Raw genomic sequence first — 15,249 nt, forward strand, 5'->3', positions numbered from 1 at the left:
CCACAAACAACCTCCATGCTGCCCAAACCTGACATAAATCACCTCTACCAGAGTGCTGTAGACAAGGCCTTACAGAGTTCTAATGGACACTGGGACCTGTTCCTCCGTTTCCTGCTGGGCCTCTCAGTGGAAACCAATCATACTCTCTTACAAACACTGTTGGGACAAACAGGAAGTATATCACAGACCAATAAGAAGACAGTCCAGTACATCAAGAAGAAGATCAGTGAGAACCCCTCTCCAGAGAGAAGCATCAATCTGTTCCACTGTCTGAATGAGATGAATGATCATTCTCTAGAGAAACAGATCCAACTGTACCTGAATTCAGGAAGTCTCTCCACAAAAGAACTCTCTCCTGCTCGTGGTCAGCTCTGGTCTTCATGTTGCTGTCATCAGGAAAGGAGCTGGATGTGTTGACCTGAAGGAATACCAAGCTTCAGAGGAGGCTCTTCTGGGGCTGCTGCCAGTGATCAAAGCCTCCAATAGAGCTCTGTAGGTGAACTGATAACTGGATACATTTAATGTGTCATTTTTCTGTTATAGGAAAGAAAATACAATAATTTAACCACTTCATTCCTATACAAAATAATGAATAGCAAAAATAGCAGGTCTACAACCTGTTGCTTCATGATTTGTTTTGGACTTGTACTGTAGATCGGCTGTTTATTGAAACTTTATAAAAATGACCAAAATAGGAATGGAAGGGTTAAAATGGTTAATTCATTTGAACACTAATGTTTCAAATTACAAATCTTGCTCAAACATACACTAACATAAATTATGTGTGAACACATCCATTAATCATAATGATAATAAGCTGGGGGATGCATGTAGGAAGCTGTCTGCCTGTCTTTCTTACCTCGTTTATCTTAAGTCTGTGTGGATTGCTATGGAGGGATGGAAATATTTATATTTACAACCACGAACAGCAGCAAGTTTTTTGTTCTTCTTTATGTTTGTCTGTCTGTTTGTCTGTCTATCTCTGTTCCGTTCAGTGTTGTTGTTTTTAACGTGGTGCTTTACCACCGTGGTGTTTACCTTGGCGGCCGTGCACACCTGGTACACACAACCCTGCACTGACTCAGGACTGACCGCTTTCCTTTTATTATAATAATAATAATAATGATGATAATAATGAAAACCCCGCTAGTCCGAACTATGGAAGTCCATTGTCTGCCGGTGTGTCGGCCTGCCGGTGTTTGACTGTCGGACTGGCAACGTCTTTAAAAGAAATTGAAAACACCGCTAGTCCGAACAATGGAAGTCTATTGTCGGTCTGCCGGTGTGTCGAACTGCCAGTGTGTAACCATGCTGCGTATTTCATAATACATACTCACGTTAAATTTATACATTTTAAAAATAATGTGGGACTGAGGCAGACAAACCGTTTGATCATCTCTGACTTGCACAATTACCATGACAAATATACCAACATCTATAAAGCCATAGAGTTAAGTTTGCTGCCGTGGTGTAGTTAACATTGAATTGAATTAAAGGTCAGTGGATCTAATTGTATTGTTCGGCACATTAGGTATTGGGGTCTGCATGTTTATTTATTTTTTACACAACCTTGTTGTTCTTCTAAATCATACTAAAGAATATATACTGAATATACATTTGTTACAATACATTATATGATGTCCAAACAAGTTCACTTATACTGTCAAAAAGAAAATATTTTAATATAATTGTATCTTGTGTTTTCAGGACAATGTCAACTTACCATATCAGATCACCATTGATAACCTTGACCGCACAGTGAAACCACATGTTATGACTGAAGACCGTCAAACTACTCAACTCAACTGGCTGATACTGGTTGCCAACCAGGAACGTGTTGGATCTGAACATCTTAAACTACAACCCAAAAGGTCCATCTGGGATGTGCCAACTTCAGACATCCTACCCACCCCTGAGGACCAAGAAATGTTGAGATCTGAATACAAAGAACTAGTTGGAAGGGTGTTGGTAAAACATATTCCAGCTTTCTATCAATTCACAGAAAATGTTCAAGAGCACATTCCACATGAGTACTCATCGGTTATGGCCTCCAAGACGGAAATCATTCCACTCGGTTTGCTAGAAACCAATGAGAAAAAACCTAAGGAACTGGTGTCAGCTCTGAAGTACATCAATGAACGTTATGTCCCGACCTCCCCAGATGATGTGTCGGAGCCAGCAGTTAAGGTGATACTCACTGGGGACCAACTCACAAAACAGAACATAGATGCCGTTTGTCAAACAATGACAAATGACAAGACCCCCTATCTCAAACTGGAAGGAATTAAGGCTGCAATAGCAGACTTTCACTGTATAATGAATCACAACGATGTCATACAAAAATAATTCTATAACCCAAATTCCTCTAATGAATTCGGTACTCTGTTTCATCTTCGCACCCACATCAACAGAAGAAATGTTACCAAGTCTGCCCTAGGAGACAACTTCAGGGCATGAGATGTTTTCATTCATGATGTGACAGATGCATCTGTTATAACTGCTGCATTACACTATTTTAACATGGACTCTCCACTTGAATCACCAAAAACACACACGATACCATTGTTTATATGACTAAGTGAAAAGCAAACATGGTGGGACCAGCATGTTTTTAACATAGTAGACATATACATTCTGACTGACAGTGTAGATGTGCCTACTGTCCATGAGGCCTCAGGAATGACTAAGGACTCCAGGGAAGTCACCACATGTAATTATCCAGGCTGCACACAGACATTCAAAAATACAACCCAGAGAACAAAACATTTCAACAAGACGCACCTGACAGACATGATCGACAACATAGCAAAAAAAGACAAAACACCAGACACTACTTGTGTTGATAGTGATGGCATTTTCTTTTATCACAGCAAGTTTCTTAAATTTGCTTTGCTAGCAAGAAATTTTCAAGACTCCATATCTGAGGGAGATGGCAAAAGGACCTGTCGGTTATGGAAGTTTAAATTACTTAATTTCCGCAAAGCAGGAAGAACGAAATACAGCCTTGAGGCATTGAAGCTGCAGCTAGATTTGCATGCTGTTCTAGACCCAGCTGACGCTCACAGATTGATGTGGAATCGCACTGTCAATACCCACGGTGGAGTTGGCCAAAACATTGCCCTAGATTTAAACTGTGAGCATTATGTTCGCTTCACCAAAGACTTGATTTCTCACCTGGGGCCTAACGTGAAATTTGACATAGCCCAGGACATGTCACGGAGTGTAGGTGTACAGAAAGAGTTGATGGAGAGCTTTGACAAGGATTGTGGGCTAAAACCTGAGTCAGGCAGACACACGGCTGTGAGCCGGGAGAAGGACATAATGTCAATGGTGGATGTACTTGTACAACAACAAGTGTTCCACAAGCAGCCTGGTAGGGGACACTACCATCACTTTAAACAACAACATGTGAACGCATTACATAGGTTAGACGCAGAACAGATTGAAATGTGGATTAAAAAGCACAAAAGAATTATAGCTGACCGTGAAGACAGAAGGTTGTCTTCCAGAGAAATGTCGAGCTGTTGAGATTATTCGATTATCATCCTGTCACTCAAACTACATTGTCTCACTGCCCAGCTGTTGAAGATAGAAGTGGAAAATGAAATGTAATGTTTTATAGCAGTCTAGGACTCTTTAAGATAATAAGACAGTGACCATTGTCATCCCCAGTGTCCTGTGTCCGATTTGAATTGTTTGAACATGACATGCCAACCCATTGTTCCACCTTCCCTTTTCCCTGATTTTAATATTGTTGAACCGTATAGGAAATAAAATCATTTTAATTGCATACTAAGATGTTTGTCCGACTCTGATGATATTCTCGCAACACCAGCAGCTATATTGTGAGGGGGACAATTTGCTATTTTTGCAAAAGAGATGTGGCAAATGTATTGAGAAAAAGTGTAACGCCAACTGAGGGTCAGTCTTGAATGTCAAAGTGGTCAATAGACGGGTTTCCTGTTAGTAAACATGAGAGGAATATGACCGCGCAGCTGCGGGGGGAAGCCTATGGGTGCGTTTGGAAATTACGCACCGGAGCACACTCGCCTATTAGTTTGTATTGGCCAGTGCGCTCACTGCCGCTCAGGGCTGTATTTTCGAACGCGCCTTACCCCCAGGCATGCGCAGATTGCGCATTCTGCTCTGTGATGACGTCGCTCGGAAACCCGTCTATACTGACTGATAGTTGCACTAAGTATGCAAAGATTATTGTAATAGCTTTGGTGTTTAATTATTCTTGTAGTGTTAATAAAATGAACGAAAAATGACTGTTTTAATTTTCTTTATCTGAAATAGTTAAAAGAAGACTAAATGGGAATAGTATTTATGACAGCAGTACCAATATTCCCCAGTCATGTCAAGTTAATGAAATGAACTTTATTATGGTGTGGTACAGTGGTCCTTGGGGGGGCCAGGGTGTCCCCAGCGGGTTGCCAGTGAAATTAGTTACATAGAGAACAGCTAACCACTTACCGCTCTGAGCTTGTAGATCTGCTATTTTTTTTAAATGTTCAATATAATGCATATATAATTGTTAAAAGCTAACATTTTCCGATGGGGTCTGCGGCCAAATGTATATCAATTTAGGGGTCCTTGGGATTAAAGTGGTTGAAAAGAGTATTGTAATTAACAGCCATAAATAAAAGCTATGATAGTTATGGAACTGGCATTGGTAGATCTGCATCATGACAACATGATGCATCTTGCCATTGAAATATTCTAAACCAGTATCTTGATATGAAAACACACAATAACATGTATGCAACATAAATAGAAATTATAATGTAAACTAACTTAACAAAAACGTAATTGACAACACTGATGATAGTGCTGTAAAACATGTCTATGAAGCAACTATGAAATCACTCTTTTTATTGTTATAGAGTGAAAAGAGCTGAAACCTTTTGCAGAAAATAGCCGATCTACAATGCGCCACATTGAAAGCTTGTAGATCAGATATTTTCTGCAAAGATTTTCCTCTGAATATGGATGCTGGGGTTCTAAGTGGTTGATACAAAATATATTACAATTGTCTCTCTGCCTGAGAATGAAAACATGTGACATAAAACAAGTTTCATTTTTTTTTATTAGATATAATGCACAAGGACATAAATCAAAATTCTTTGCTTTTCATTTCTTAGCATTGCAGCATCAATGAAAAGACAAGGTTCACTCTTCATACTATAGTGGAGTTCAAGGTGCCATGTGCATCCTTCCTTACATATACAATCTGGTAACATATCCAACACAGAGAAGAAATACAATGTCTTGTTTCTTTGAACACAAACCTGGACATACATCGGCTTTAATTGAATTCTGCCTAATAAACTATTTTACATGAAGGCTATGCTCTAGTATGCAGACTCATGTTGGCAAATGCCCTAAGCTCAAAGAATGGTTCGTCATCCTGCTCCCAGTCCTGACCTTTTGTTTTCCATTTTACTCAAGATGTCTTTGCGCTGACTGTCACTGACCTCCCTCTGTCTCAAAACAACTGGCTCTCCTGCATATAACTCTACTTGGCTAGCACTGTCACATGTGAAGTCGCAGTTGCACGACGGTGCACAGATGTCACAACATGTGTGAGCAGGAGACACAGAGTTCACCTTCAATCCATCAAAAAGTTCCAGCAATTTTACCCTCCTACATGTTGTTTTATTGGAGATGTATAGTCTCATTTTGTTGGAAACTCCGTGCATCTGTCTACCATGGTACAGGATGACAGAATGGGCCTCTTCTCCATCTCTCCCTCCTCTGCTTAAGGCCTGCATATATTCCTCTAAGTTCTTGGGGGGCCCATAATTGACAACATGATTGACTTCTTTGAAATCCACCCCCATTCCCAAAGCTGAAGTGGCTATCACCACTCGCAGGACAGACTTGGGGTCATTGAGGGAACGGATTATGTGTTTCTTTATTTCGTCATTGGTCTCTGAGTGATACATATCCACCAGTCTGTTACCTGGCAGATCAGAAGCTCCGGCAGGGTGTATTATCTGTTCTCCAAGAAGCCTTTGGAAGACTTCATTGTACAGTTTGCCACAGTCATATAGGCTTGTACAGTATATAACTGTCTTTTCAGTGTGTGGTCCTTTAGCAGAAATGTCTTTGCACAGCCATGCAAATGTCTCTGAAGGATCAATGGGCACCTTTTTCACTGCAAGCCGTATGTTTGGGCGGTCAGGATTTCTGATTATTTCAACGCACTCCTCCATTCCCAAAAGCTCTTTGACTTGCTTTCTTGTCTTTGCGGATGCTGTGGCAGTCAAAGCCAGGACGGGCACAGCCACTTTGAAGATGCCACGCAGCTCTCCAACTAATCCACACCACTTGCGGAATGGTGCAACAGAGTTGTGCCCCTCGCCCCTAGAAAACAAAATGTTAAAATAAAAAATCAGTACTTGTTTAACTATGCAACTTATTTAGCATTTAGCTCTCTCTCTCACACTCACACACACACACACACTCTAACTGTAGTGGCAACAGGATAGATCATGGACACATATAATTTATTCTGTTAATGATGTACCGTGAATGTTCTCATCATGTATGCTTTACATTACTTAAGATCATTTTTCAAGCCTGTTATTTTTTGGACATTGTGGACAAAATAGCCACTACAGTGGTGTAAAGTAACTACTGTATGTACTGTACTTAAGTACAATTTTTAAGTATCTTTACTTTGCTGGAGTTTTACCGTTTTTCAGTACACTACATCTCAGAGGCAAATGTTGTACTTTTACTCCACTTAAATTATTTGGCAACTTTAGTTAGTAGTTACTTAATGCAGATATAAATTAAGATATTATGAGACCTCGGACATTTGAAAATACCCGATTTACAAGCTCACAACGCGTCGCATTGTGAGCTTGTAGATCTGCTATTTTCAAAGCGTACTTTTACTTTATGTACTTTAAGTGCATTTTGATACCATTACTTTTGTACTGTTTCTCATGTGCATTTTTAATTCAGACTTTTACTTGTAACAGAGTACTTCTGCTGCAGTATTGATACGTTTACTTAAGTAAAGCATTTGAGTACTTTTTCCACCACTGATCCACTGTAGTCTCTAGCTGTAGTCATCTAAGTTGTTTATGTGTAGCAAGTCCTTTTGTCTTTAGCATCTCTTTTTAGATCATTTAGCAGGCGCTCTTTATCTAGAGCGACTAACAGTAAGCAATGTAAACACTATACAATCAATCTAGTTCTGGTCCATAGCGTTAAGGAGAACTCCTTTTAACGCTATGGACCAGAGCTAACCTAGGATCGGTTTAAACAGCTGTTGTATGGGGGTGGGGGAGGGTACTTTGGGAAAGAAGTTATAGGACCGTACTGTACGGTGACTATAAAGCATATAAGCTGATAGGCCTATAGCAAGGAAGGAAAAGCAACAACACTTACCATTGCACAACAGTATGGACCTCGTCTACAGCCAACCCTATCAATCGCCGCCGAAAAACATCGTTCTGGAGTATTTTCCTCCATTTGACATTTCCTACAAATGTCTCCGGTGATCCATAAACAATGGATACATGGCCCGTAGCAATGGCTTCGTCTGTAGTTGCGTCCTGCCCAGCATATGCTGCGGAAATGCCTTGGTCTGTCAACATTTTAACTTGTTCTTCCATTATAGAAACAAGTGGGCTTACAACCAAAACGATAGGGTCCTTTGTCCATCGATCTGGGAAGGTTTCGGAAAGGAGCGAACACACGGTCGGCCAAGCTTGAAAAATGATGCTCTTTCCAAAACCAGTCGGCAAACATGCCAAAACATCTCGCCGATCTATCAAGTACTTCAAACAAATGTGCTGAAGAGGTTTTAAATGTTCAATGTTGTGTAATTCAGCAACTCTAGTAAGTACGCTCAGGGGCGTCAATTGGGTATGGCAGGCTATTGCAGCTGCCATACCCTGGCTCCAGGGAAGAAAAAAAAAAGAAGTATTTTTTTGATAATAAATCGGGAAAATCAGGCAAAAATAAGAATTAAATAACATAACCCTAACCTAACCCGAATCCTAACCCTAAAACCGAAATAAAGTAACCAGAAACCGGAAAAAAACGAACCCAACCCGCCCAGAACCGCACAAAAAATTCGCGCGCGCGCGGGGTGACCTCATGCACGCGCGCTGCGCGCGCGTGCATGAGGTCGCGTGCATGCTGCCATACCTTAGCTTTTGCTGAACTGACGCCACTGAGTACGCTAGCAAAAGCCTCCTCAGTAACGTCCATGTTCTGTGAGAGAAACGCAGTTGTGTGGTCCTTGGAAAAAAAGAAGAAATGTTATCTAGTCGGAATAGTGGAGGAGCTTAACCCCATTTTTTTTACATTGTTAAAACGAAGCGGCTAAAAGCGCCAAATTTTTTATGAGGCTTCTTTAGGACCTACTGATGGATTCTAGCCTTGGGTACCAAACTTTATTTTGAAAAGTATCCATGCAATTATCCATATCAATATCCATAAAAAAAAACAGGCCGATTCACTTTTTGGCCTATAACTCTTGAACCGTAGGTCATAGCATCAAAAGTGTTTTTCCTTGGACTCCTTGGATCATGACGCAACTTCCCATATAGGTCCCGCCCATTTCCGATTTCAAGATTTTCCGCCATTTTGTGTTATCTTCAAAACACATATTTTGCTATTACTCCTACAAATTTGGTCCAAAACTCACACAAATCGGCACACACTCTATGTCTTTGGTCATGTGATCAAGATTTATCAGTCAGATTTTTCATATTCCCTTCGGATTGGCTACGATTGGCTTCTGCAATTTGTGGGAGGGTCCGTTTGGCAAAAATGGCACAAATCATGAACAGAGCATCTTATCTGTCCCAAATGTTGATCATTGAGGGGCCACTAAAAAACGCAGAGCCAATGCGATTTCACTTCCACCCATAGGGGGCGCAACAAATTCTACAAATGTCACTGTTTTTGCACCAACTTAAGTACAAATGGTCTTGTGAGTCATGTGACAATGACCGTGCAACAGGCTTTTGATATTCCATACTGTTTTCCTGTAATTGGCTTCAAAGAAAAAGCATTTGATGAGTATGCAGATGACGTTTTCATCCCTTTTATCTGCTGAAGCAGCTGCAGGAAACCAAGCGGTTGGATGTTGTATGAGACACATATATCCCAGATAGTTTGAAGGAGTCCACCCACGAAAAGAGAGGACAAGGTGTTCGCAGGAAAGTGTCAGGTCAGACAAAGCTACCAGGCAATTGGATGGATTTTCTTCGAGACCCAACAAACAAGAAGGAGCTGTTTGCCTTTTTGACTTCCAGGATTGAAAAGTTCAACTGGCCACCATCCAAAGCTGTGTATGTCACATCAGGGCAAGCTGTGTCGTCTTTTGGTTCCAGTAGTACCATGACCTGTTGCAATCATGAAGAGGCAGACACCAGGATTCTAGTTCATGTACGGCATGCACTGGAGCAAGGAGCAAAAACGATCCTAGTGCGTACTGTGGACACTGATGTCATAGTGATCCTTGCAGGCTTGTTCCATGATTTAGTTTCGATTGAATCTTTGGCTGACATCTGGGTGGCTTTTGGTATGGGCAAAAAATACAGATTTTACCACATCAACATCATGTGTAAATCTCTGGGGGAGCCAAAATCTCGTGCTCTGCCTATGTTCCATGCATTGTCAGGTTGTGACACAACATCTGCTTTCCACAGTAAGGGCAAAAAGTCAGCTTGGCATGCCTGGCAAGCCTATGATGATGTCACAGAGATTCTTGTCAGTCTGGCCAAACATCCCTTCCAGCTGCTGAATGTTGACAGCCAGCAGTTCCAGAAGCTTGAGAGACTGATAGTTATCCTGTATGACAAATCCAGTCCTTTGATCTCCATCAACCAGACTAGAAAAGATCTCTTCTGTCATGGGAATAGGTCGATGGATAAACTGCCACCCACCCAAGATGCACTACTTCAGCATGTTAAGCGGGCAGTTTATCAAGCAGGTATCTGGGCGGGTGCATTTCTCCTTTCCGACATGTCGCCTTTCCGACGTTGACGAACCCTATACCTAACCCTAACCCTAACCTTAACCGCACGCGGAAGCCACTAGTCGGAGTGGTGAGATGTCGGAATGGAGAGTGAACACCTATCTGGGCGACCAGCCTACAAACAGAACAAGTTATTCCTTCCCCACATGAATATGGATGGACCAAGGAATCGGAGGCATGGGTGCCAGTTTGGATGACAATTCCAGAAGTCTCCAGAGCATGCAGAGAGCTGATCAAATGCTCTTGTAAAGGGGACTGTTCCACCTGCAAATGTGGCAAATCAAATTTGGACTGTTCACCACTTTGTAATTGCAAAGTTTGTCACAAGACAATTTGTTCTTAATTTGGTGAAAAAACAGTGATATCTGTAGAATGTGTTGCGCCCCCTATGGGTGGAAATGAAATAGCATTGGCTCTGTGTTTATTTGTGGCCCATCAATGATACGAATTTGGGCAGATAGGAGGCCGTGTTCATGATTTGTGCCATTTTTTTCCAAACGGACCCTCCCACAAATTTTAGAAGCCAATCGTAGCCAATCTGAGGGGAATATGAGAAATCGGACTGATACATCTACATCACATGACCAAAGACACAGTGTGTGCCGATTTGTGTGCATTTTGGATTTAATTTGTAAGAGTAATTATAAAATATGTGTTTTGAAGTTAACGCAAAATGGCGTAAAATTTTGAAATCGGAAAAGGGGCGGGACCTATATGGGAAGTTGCGTCGTGATCCAAGGAGTCTAGGAAAAATATATTTTTGATGCTATGACCTACGGTTCAAGAGTTATAGGCCAAAAAGTGAATCGGCCTGTTTTTTTTAATGAATATTGATATGGTTAATTGTATGGATACTTTTCAAAATAAAGTTGGGTACCCAAGGCTAGAATCCATCAGTAGGTCCTAAAGAAGCCTCATAAAAAATTTGGCGCTTTTATCCGCTTCGTTTCGATTATCTTGTTAAGCTCTCCCACTAATGAAAACACAAGCGCACCAACCGGAAGTGACGCGCTGAAGGCAGGCACACACCGGCGGTTTCCCTGCGCACTGGTCTTTCATTTGCCTCCGGCCAGACTCCACAGAATATCAGAAAAAGCAGAGGTCGCTGTTTTTCATTTTCTGTGGGGTCTGGCTACGCGAGACTAGTTAGGGGCAGATGAATAATTTTCATAAAACTGCAATAGTTAAAATCTATTTCCTCCTGGGATTTTTGAGTAATCTGCACGAAACATTTTACACATGAATTTAGGACCTTTGCCGACAAAACAAAAGCGGCGGATTTTCCATAAGTGAAAAAATGCAGAAGTTATGAGCCAATGGCTGTTTTTCATATAATTCAAAATGGTGGGCGATCTAAAGGTCAGAGGTCAAAAGTCAGACCACAAAAGTTGTCGGGCATGAAGAGACGCATGTGTGTATCGAAGTTTCATGGTTGTAGGTCAAACAGGGCATGAGTTGTACCTGTTCAAAGTTGGCACTTTCAATTGAGTGCTATAGCGCCACCCTTTGACGAATGAGTGTGAGAATTATTTCTTGGTAGTTTTTCATGAGCATCTACCATATGGCCGAGTTTCGTAAAAAGCGTATGCACGGTTAAGCCAGAACTGGCAAAAACAAGTATTTTTCAAACTGCTCAAAATTGCGGAAAATCTAAGGGCGGAGCTTAATGGTCAAATCGATACGTGTGTTCCTCATGAGTCAAGGCACATGTGTAAGCAAGTTTCACGACTTTCGGCCAAACGAGGCATGACTTATGCCTGTTTAAAGTCTGCATTTTCAAAAAATTGCTATAGCGCCCCCCTTTGGCCAATTGGAGTAAGATTGGTTTCAGTGATATTTGGAATGACCCTGTACATTTCTGCAAAGTTTCAAAGAAATGTGAGTCTGCATGTATGTTTTAGGCGCAGATGAATAATTTTCATAAAACTGCAATAGTTAAAATCTATGGAATCCTAGGATTTTGGCGCAATCTGCACGAAACGTTTAACACTTGAACTTTGGACCTCTGCCGACAACTTCTAGGCGGCGGAATTTCCATAAGTGAAAAAATGCAGAAGTTAGGAGCCAATGACTGTTTTTCATATAATTCAAAATGGTGGGAGATCTAAAGGTCAGGGGTCAAAAGTCAGAGGGTGAAAGTTGTTCAGCATGAGGAGACGCATATGTGTATCCAAGTTTCATGGCTCTAGGTCAAACAGGGCATGAGTTGTACCTGTTAAAAGTTGCCATTTTCAATTGAGTGCTATAGCGCCACCTTTGGACAAAAGATTGTGAGAATTATTTCTTGATCGTTTTTCATGACCATCTACCATATGGCCGAGTTTCGTAAAAAGCGACTGCACGGTTCAGCCAGAACTGCGAAAAGTGGCAGAAGAAGAAGAAGTGACAGAATACTGCCAATAACAAAACAGGTCCAGAGCTGAGCTCTGACCCCGTAAATATAGCTGCAAGCAGCGATAATACAGGGCCAGACATGGAAACTAAAGAGAGAGAGAGAGAGAGAGAGAGAGAGAGAGAGAGAGAGAGAGAGAGAGAGAGAGAGTGAGTGTGTGTTTGACAGCTTACTAGTGGCTCCATTTGACTACACAACACAGCCATCATGGGAGAGAGAGAGAGAGAGAGAGAGAGAGAGAGAGAGAGAGAGAGAGAGAGAGAGAGAGAGAGAGAGAGAGAGAGAGAGAGATATGGATACTGGAGAGAGAGAGAGAGAGAGAGAGAGAGAGAGAGAGAGAGAGAGAGAGAGAGAGAGAGAGAGAGAGAGAGAGAGAGACAGACATGGAAACTGGAGAGAGAGAGAGGGAGAGAGAGATAGAAACTGAATAGATGAGAGAGAGAGAGAGATAGAGAGATAGAGAGAGAGAGAGAGAGAGAGAGAGACAGACAGACATGGAAACTAGAGAGAGAGAGATAGAAACGGAATAGATGAGAGAGAGAGAGAGAGTGAGAGAGAGAGAGAGAGAGAGAGAGACATGGAAACGGAATAGTTTGATGAGAGAGAGAGAGAGAGAGAGAGAGAGAGAGAGAGAGAGAGAGAGAGAGAGCCATGGAAACGGAATAGATTGAGATTGTAGATCGGCTATTTTCAGAATGAAGTATGTCATACGTTGAAAAACGTACTCTCAAATATGCATTTCAGGTTATCTTTACCATTTGCACATGTATTCATTGATACGGTCATGTTGTTTGCAATTCAACTTAAATGAAGTCTGCAAGTGAGGCTTGAACTGACGACCTCGAGATTGTGAGGCACTCATTTAAGGGAGACGCCATTGGACCAACAGACAAGGAACTGTGAAAAATGAGATCACACAGATTATACAGTTTCACGCAAATAGCTGAAAAATCCTGGGTTTAAGTGTTTTTCAAACTGCTCAAAATTGCGGACAATCTAAGGGCGGAGCTTACTGGTCAAAGCGATAGATGTGTTCCTCATGAGTCAAAAAATGCAGAAGTTAGGAGCCAATGACTGTTTTTCATATAATTCAAAATGGTGGGAGATCTAAAGGTCAGGGGTCAAAAGTCAGAGGGTGAAAGTTGTTCAGCATGAGGAGACGCATATGTGTATCCAAGTTTCATGGCTCTAGGTCAAACAGGGCATGAGTTGTACCTGTTAAAAGTTGCCATTTTCAATTGAGTGCTATAGCGCCACCTTTGGACAAAAGATTGTGAGAATTATTTCTTGATCGTTTTTCATGACCATCTACCATATGGCCGAGTTTCGTAAAAAGCGACTGCACGGTTCAGCCAGAACTGCGAAAAGTGGCAGAAGAAGAAGAAGTGACAGAATACTGCCAATAACAAAACAGGTCCAGAGCTGAGCTCTGGCCCCGTAAATATAGCTGCAAGCAGCGATAATACAGGGCCAGACATGGAAACTAAAGAGAGAGAGAGAGAGAGAGAGAGAGAGAGAGAGAGAGAGAGAGAGAGAGAGAGAAGAGAGAGAGAGAGAGAGAGAGAGAGAGAGAGTGAGTTTGTGTGTTTGACAGCTTACTAGTGGCTCCATTTGACTACACAACACAGCCATCATGGGAGAGAGAGAGAGAGAGAGAGAGAGAGAGAGAGAGAGAGAGAGAGAGAGAGAGAGAGAGAGAGAGAGAGAGAGAGAGAGAGAGAGAGAGAGAGAGATATGGATACTGGAGAGAGAGAGAGAGACATGGATACTGGAGAGAGAGAGAGAGAGAGAGAGAGAGAGAGAGAGAGAGAGAGAGAGAGAGAGAGAGAGAGAGAGAGAGACATGGAAACTGGAGAGAGAGAGAGGGAGAGAGAGATAGAAACTGAATAGATGAGAGAGAGAGAGAGATAGAGAGAGAGAGAGAGAGAGAGAGAGAGAGAGAGAGAGAGAGAGAGAGAGAGAGAGAGAGAGAGAGACAGACATGGAAACTAGAGAGAGAGAGATAGAAACGGAATAGATGAGAGAGAGAGAGAGAGTGAGAGAGAGAGAGAGAGAGACATGGAAACGGAATAGTTTGATGAGAGAGAGAGAGAGAGAGAGAGAGAGAGAGAGAGAGAGAGAGAGAGAGCGCCATGGAAACGGAATAGATTGAGATTGTAGATCGGCTATTTTCAGAATGAAGTATGTCATACGTTGAAAAACGTACTCTCAAATATGCATTTCAGGTTATCTTTACCATTTGCACATGTATTCATTGATACGGTCATGTTGTTTGCAATTCAACTTAAATGAAGTCTGCAAGTGAGGCTTGAACTGACGACCTCGAGATTGTGAGGCACTCATTTAAGGGAGACGCCATTGGACCAACAGACAAGGAACTGTGAAAAATGAGATCACACAGATTATACAGTTTCACGCAAATAGCTGAAAAATCCTGGGTTTAAGTGTTTTTCAAACTGCTCAAAATTGCGGACAATCTAAGGGCGGAGCTTACTGGTCAAAGCGATAGATGTGTTCCTCATGAGTCAAGGCACATGTGTAAGCAAGTTTCACGACTTTCGGCCAAACGAGGCATGACTTTTGCCTGTTTAAAGTTTGCATTTTCAAAAAGTTGCTATAGCGCCCCCCTTTGGCCAATTGGAGTGAGATTGGTTTCAGTGATATTTGGAATGACTCTCTACATTACTGCAACGTTTCAAAGAAATGTGAGTCTTGCATGTATGTGTTAGGGGCAGATGAATAATTTTCATAAAACTGCAATAGTTAAAATCTATGGAATCCTGGGATTTTGGAGCAATCTGCACGAAACGTTTAACACTTGAACTTTGGACCTCTGCCGACAACTTCT

Source organism: Gymnoscopelus microlampas (genome assembly GCF_963454915.1).
Source record: "Gymnoscopelus microlampas genome assembly, chromosome: 10".
NCBI lineage: Eukaryota > Metazoa > Chordata > Actinopteri > Myctophiformes > Myctophidae > Gymnoscopelus > Gymnoscopelus microlampas.